Here is a 6,818-nt window from a genome sequence, read left to right as displayed (position 1 = left end):
ATATTAGGCAAATCAAATACCTACATATATTTTCTATGTGTTGTATTTCTTAATATTTTTTTATAGAAATAAACAATTAACATGTGTAGGTAAAATTGTTTAGCAAAAAATTTTTATGTTTTTTAAGGGAAATTTCCCTCCAAATTTGTTGATTAATATAGCCACACGTATTGTAAAATAAAAAAAAAATAAAAATAAACTAAAGTATATATATATATATATATATATATATATATATATATATATATATATATATATATATATACCATTAACATTTATTGGATATAAATCTCTTTTTTAAATAACTTAATTTGAATCTAAAAATTATAAATCAAGTAATTGAAAATAAAAAATATAAATGGATATGTGAAAACATATGATGAAAGCTATTTTTTAGCTACAAAATACCATTTGCATAAGTTGTTATAAAAGAAATAAAAATATAAAAACTCAAAAAGTAAACAGAAATTAATTAATGAAAAATTTCATGTGGTAAAAAAAATTAAAAGTAAAACAAAATAGAAAAAAATAACTTTGAAATAAAACAAAAATGCATACTAGGATCGAATCAATCACGTATCTTCAAAACAATCGGAAGCTTTGAACTCGGGATCACATCCGAAAATCACGAATCATGGGTTTTATAGTTTTCTACGTATGTTGTTATGTTGACCTTGTTCCACAAACGATCGGCAAAACCATAATACGCAGGGAAAGCATCGACGGAACAAGGTGCGGAAAAGGTTTCAGGTAAGGTACAAATTGATTGTTGGATCTTGTATTGATGTAATCAAATACTCCATCAAACTAATTAATTAGTTCTTGTTTCATATCCTACATCAACGCCCTCGTATTCCTTCTCCATTCATCATTGATTCTGCTCTATAGTCCAGTCTCTCTGTTCAGGTACTTTCTTGCTTCCCATTTTTTTCCATATAAACTTGTTTACTACATATAAGTCTTTGATTTTGTTGTTGCTTTCACTACTACAAAAATCTAAATATAATACAGTCAAACAACCGTATTGTATAACAAGGATAAAATATTGTTCACTTTTTCTGACCGTATTAAAAAATATATATATCGTATTAATACATATAACTTTAATACATGATGAAAAATCAACAATGAATTAATTGAGTTAATATAAAAATGTCAACATAATAATCACAGACAATCACTTTAAGAAGGCTCTGTTCCTCATGCATTGAACCTTTGAATACAAAGCTTTTTAGAATATCAGTTTTAGGTGGCTCTTATCTTAGTTCAACGATATACTAAACAAATCAAGAATGAGATGACATAAGAATCAACCACGTGTATATAGCCAAGCTATTGTATTAAGAAAATAGCACCTGCAATATAGCATAAGAAAGCCACAAAACATTTTAAAATTAATTAACCCAATATCATGGTGTTAACTCCTAATTTATAAGATTATTTGATAAGATTAATAATTTCAAGTTTTCTAATGAGAAGTAATGTAGCCCTTTAAATATGCAGTTTTAGCTCTTCATCATAAAAAATGAATAGAGAATGATCAACCAAACTTCACCTAAATTTGCTCAAAAAAAATACCTGATTGTTCATTGTTTATTGGGGAGCCTGCATAAAAAATAGCATAAGTAAGAAATACTACATTAAAAAATCTATAGTTTCACCTTATAATCTACATTGACAATCTCTTTGGTGTTCAATACCACTCCTAAAACTACAAAGATATGTTAAAAAACTTCATACGCCTTCCTTTTGCAGAATTTTAACATTGTTTCTATTAGAATAACATATACTTAACATAACACTTTGCCATAAAGATTACAAATCTTGAACAACTGTTGTAAACTTCTTCTATTTTAGTTTTAGAAGATTTGTTCACTATTCATATGAGCCTCTGACATGACAGAAATTCCCACCTATTGTAACAGTTAAAAACATCTAGCAGAATGGAAAGAAAATGTAAGTCCCTAATTTGCCTGTGTATCAATCAGTCCGTTTGATGGTGCGGAATGCCAATCAAACGGATGATGTCAGATCAAATAGAAGAGAAGGAGAATAAGAATAATATGAATCTCAATGTATTGATGAATAGAATGATGATCCGGATACAAGAGATTCACACACACTAACACACACTTTTTCTTCTCTCTCTAATCTATGTCTCACACGTTCATCAATCTACTCCTCAACCCTAACACCTATATATATACTAAGGATATGGGCTTGGTGAACATGGGCCGTAAATGGGTTTACGGTCGTAAACATGTTTACGGCCGTAAACACAACTGTAAACACGTATACGACCGTAAACACCAAGTTGTTTACGGTCCAAGACACAAAAATACATTTTCCTAGAAAAGTAAAGTATAAACCATATTTTTGACCCAACAATCTCCCCCTTGGTTTATAACTTTCTTTTCTTAATTGACCCAATAAGTTCCCCCTAAAAAGTAGCTGGCTTTTTCTTGTTAATCTTTAGTTGGAGATTGGCTTCAGCATTTACCTTCAATGAATGACTTCATCTTGAGCACTTGGGCAATTCTTCAAGATTTGGCATTGAACGCACATTGGGTGAGGAGGCTTGACGTACTGATTCTTGTAAGATAGCGCTTTCAGCTTGAGAATCTTCAAAGAGAACATCAGAGAGAACAAATCTTCTAGATCACTTCAGCAGGTTTCAACAGGTTTAAGATAGTAGCAGATTGAATGTCGAAAGAATAATCTTCATTTCTTGCTCCTTCGAATGAAAATTCTTCGATGCTCACGGATGAACCCTTGGCTCAGAAATCTTCAACACAAACTCCATGAGTCTCATCTACACCTGAAATCACTTTTCAAGACAAAACAAAACTAAAAGAAAACTTAGCACACAAATTAAAACAGAAACAAAAATATTTTTGGATTTTTTGATTTTTGTTTGATTTTTGATTTTTTTTATTCTCCCTCTAAATTTGTGCATACAGGAAAACTATGAATAAATTTAACAAAAAAAAAATATATTTGGGATCAAAATTGTGAGACAGCCTTAATCCACTTGTCGGTACCTCTACCTTCATGTCTATGTCTGGTCGATCGTCGGTATTGTGATCCACTTAAACACGAAAAATTTGTGATAAATTTTGGACAAGCTAAGAAAGACAAGACATTTTTTTATCCTATATTCGTAGATAAATTTCCTAGGGACCATTTAGCTGACAACGACCATCGATATTATTGTCCACCTAAATTGAGCAGCAAGATCTACAGACAATCTGTATGTGTTCAAATTTTAATTGTACTAGAACGTGTTTCCTGCTTCCTGATATGCTCCAGCCATCAAGGACTTCCAGAATACTCCTTACACCGGGTGAGCAGACAATTATTAAGAGAGAAGATAGATTTAGAGTGCATATGCTATACATCCAGGTCGGATCTCTTTCAATCACGCAGAGGATGAAACATATGACTAACTGAATTTTAGAGGGATTGAGAAGAGAATGTTGCATATACTGTGTACCAGGTCGGATTGTAAGTCACGCAAAGGAGACAATATATGGCTAACAGATAGAAAGAATTGCATAGATAGAAGATGCATAGAGATAGAGTTGCATATGTTACAGTCCAGGTCAAATGTATTTCAATCACGCAAAAGAGGCAACATATGACTAACAGACAGAAAAAAAAATAATCTTCTACATACCTAATTTATCGGAATTCCCCATTCACCCCATCAACACCGGAATTAAGGAGTACATCGAGGAGGAGTTAAACCACGGTTCTAGATACAGATAATTTTAGTGTGACCGGTGGATTATCATGTACATCTCCCTGCTCAACCTATCTGAGCGTCGTATTGTCAGGCAAAATGGATATATCTAGGTCAAGAGTTTTCAAGTCTCTAGATTCCTTAAGTTCATCTATGCCTAGTCAAGTCCATTTTAAATCTTTCGTGCCTACCAACGCATCGAACACAGAGCCTAGACAATTCAGATTCAGTCCCTTACACAAATTCAGATTGTCTGTTATCACATGATTATATCACTTCCCAAAACATCTCCTGCAAGCACATTCCATTAACACCATATTTTTGATTTTATGATTTTCTAATGTTTTTGGATTTTTTTTCAAATTAAAATTTTCTAATTTTTGTTTTGTTTTTATTTCTCCCCCTAAATTTGTGCATAGGAGAGAAACGAAAGTAAATGCGCAAATTTAAAGTATCATAAAACAAAAATTAGTCTTTAAAGCGAATCAACTTAAGAAAAACTCAGGAGTATAAAGAAGAAAACGCAAACCGTAATTCACCGATTGAATTTGCATCCAGAAGGTCTTAGAATTATTAATTGATTTGGGAGATTGAACCTTTGGTACCCATTTGTAGTCGGGTTTAACCCATTTCTTGTTGGATCAGATGGGTGCCTCGGCACTTTTTTTTGATCTTGATGTCGGCCGTTGAGATGACTTTGACCTAACCGATCTTTGTTTCACTGGAGCATCTCTTGGATTGGGCTTCTTAGCCGACATTTCCTTCTTGCCCTTGAGATTCAGATTCTTTGCCTTGTGGGTTTGATTCTTGGCCTTCTGCGCGTTCCAGTCACCATTGCCAGAACGTGACCTGGAAGGGTTTCTTTTGAAGTATCTCCCACTTGGCGCGTTTTGCCATCCTTGTGCGTAGTAGGGAACGTACACGCGATTAGGAAAATTTCTGGCAATGTGTCCAGGTGTTCCACAGTGAAAACATGTCTTTTTCTTCATTGTAAAGTTATTTCTTCCTGCCCCTGGTGGCATATCCATGCCTTGTCTTTTATTGATCCCAGATGCACACTTGCAACAGGCACTCTGTTGCGCTGGAATTGGAGGCCTGTATTTCTCAATGGCAGGTTTGTTAGGAGTAACATAATTCGAAGCAACAGATTCTGAGTTCAAGGAGTCATTGGTTTGTTCAGTAGTGTTCTCCTTGTTCTCATCTTCTGCTACTTTACGTGTACATGAAGTACAAACATTAGAATCTTCAACCTGAATACCTCCTGACACAAATCCAGATGGTTTGCCATAATGAATATGTGCCTCCCTGTCAATTTCTTCCTGTGTCATACGGATGGATGTGTAGTTATAATTGAAAGGTGGAGGAACACTATCATACCCTAGACCCTTGTTTTGATTATCTTTGAATTTTAATTGGGTTTCACATAAGGACTCGACTGTCTGACTTGACGCAGTATAATTTTTGAAACTAACATCTGTTTTTCCACACTTAATTTTCAAAGTGTCAAGTTCTTCAGTTACAACAACAAGTTGTCTCTTAATATAGTCATAATTTTCACACTTCTTGCTATACTCTTCCTGAAGCTTCCTAAAGTCTTTGGTTTTTGCTTCTAATTCAGCCTTCAGGGGTTTCTGTCCTTTCCTAAGTTGATATCCTTCGTATTTTAGGTCCTCGACTTCCCTTTTTAGCAAATCATTATGTTCACGAAGAATTTTAATCGTATCTTCACAAGATTGAGAGCATGAAACTTCATTGACCGGAGTGTTTGCAGAACTCATTGTTTTTCCACACTTCAAAGCGTCAAACTCTTCAATTACATCAACAATACTAAGACGACTGAGATCTTTTGTCTTCTTGATGACAGCTACGTCCATATCCTACGATTTCGTAAGTGAATTCAGTAGCTTTTTGTTTATCTCGGACTTAGTCAAGAAGATCCCAACTATATTCATCTCAGTAGTGAATGTAGTGAATCGCTGCAACTGAGCTTCTAGGGTTTCTCCAGGGATATAATTGAACATGTTGAAATTTTGTCTTAACATATCCTGACGACTCTCTTTCATGTCTTCAATTCCCTTGTTGACCTCAAAAACCATTAAAAGCACAACTCGAAGCTAAAACAAAACTTAAAAGTCAAACTTAAATTTAAAAGTGTCCTCTGACTATAAACCTCAAAAGTCAACCTTAAAAGACAAATTTAAAAAGTCAAACTTAAAAGTCAAACTTGAAAAAGTCAAACCGAAAAGTTAAATTTGAAAATTTATCAAGTCTGTTCGCCTACCTGATGACTATGCGTCCAACATAAGACAATGTGCGACAAATTCTAATACACTCGGGGGTGAAAACACATGATTGTCATGTATTGCTTCAAAAAATACTATTGGTAGCCATTCTTCCTTTCTTGAACAACGAAATGTGTACAACTTTGATCGAGTTTTGCCAATTCTTTCAAAAAATATGTTCTAAGACTTTATATGCTAAAGAACTCGAGGATATGAAGACTAGGATTGTAATCATATTATGCAAACTTCAGAAGATATTTCCTCCATCATTTTTCACTATCATGGTTGACTTGTGCACACATTTACCAGAGGAGGCATTATTAGGAGGACCAGTATGCCAAAGATGGATGTTTGGGATCGAACGCCGTATGGGTACATGCAAGGGATATGTTTGTAACTTTGCTCGTCCTGATGGATCCATTACTGAAGCATATGTTGTCGATGAGGCTGTCACATTTTTATCTCGTTATGTAGATGATATCGAGACAAGATTCAACCGTGATGAACGCAATTGGGATGTACCAACCACCTAACATGGGTTGGAGGTATTCACCAATAAATTCGGTACATTGGGTGCTTCAAAATTCGGACAACTAGGGGAGTATGTTGATGTGGTGCAATGGTACATCATTAATAATTGTGGAAATGAACTTGATGTTTACATAGAGTAAGTTTCCTATATTTTAGCCATACTTTTATTTTTTTATTTACTAATTAATGCAAAAATACCAACTAACTTGTTCTTAAATTTAGAGAGCACAACGAATCTTTATACTCGAGAAATATACAACAAG

This window comes from Lactuca serriola, chromosome 2, assembly GCF_051521515.1.
Source record: "Lactuca serriola cultivar US96UC23 chromosome 2, Lser_US96UC23_V15, whole genome shotgun sequence".
NCBI classification, from domain to species: Eukaryota; Viridiplantae; Streptophyta; class Magnoliopsida; order Asterales; family Asteraceae; genus Lactuca; species Lactuca serriola.
This window is presented reverse-complemented; position numbering follows the sequence as displayed.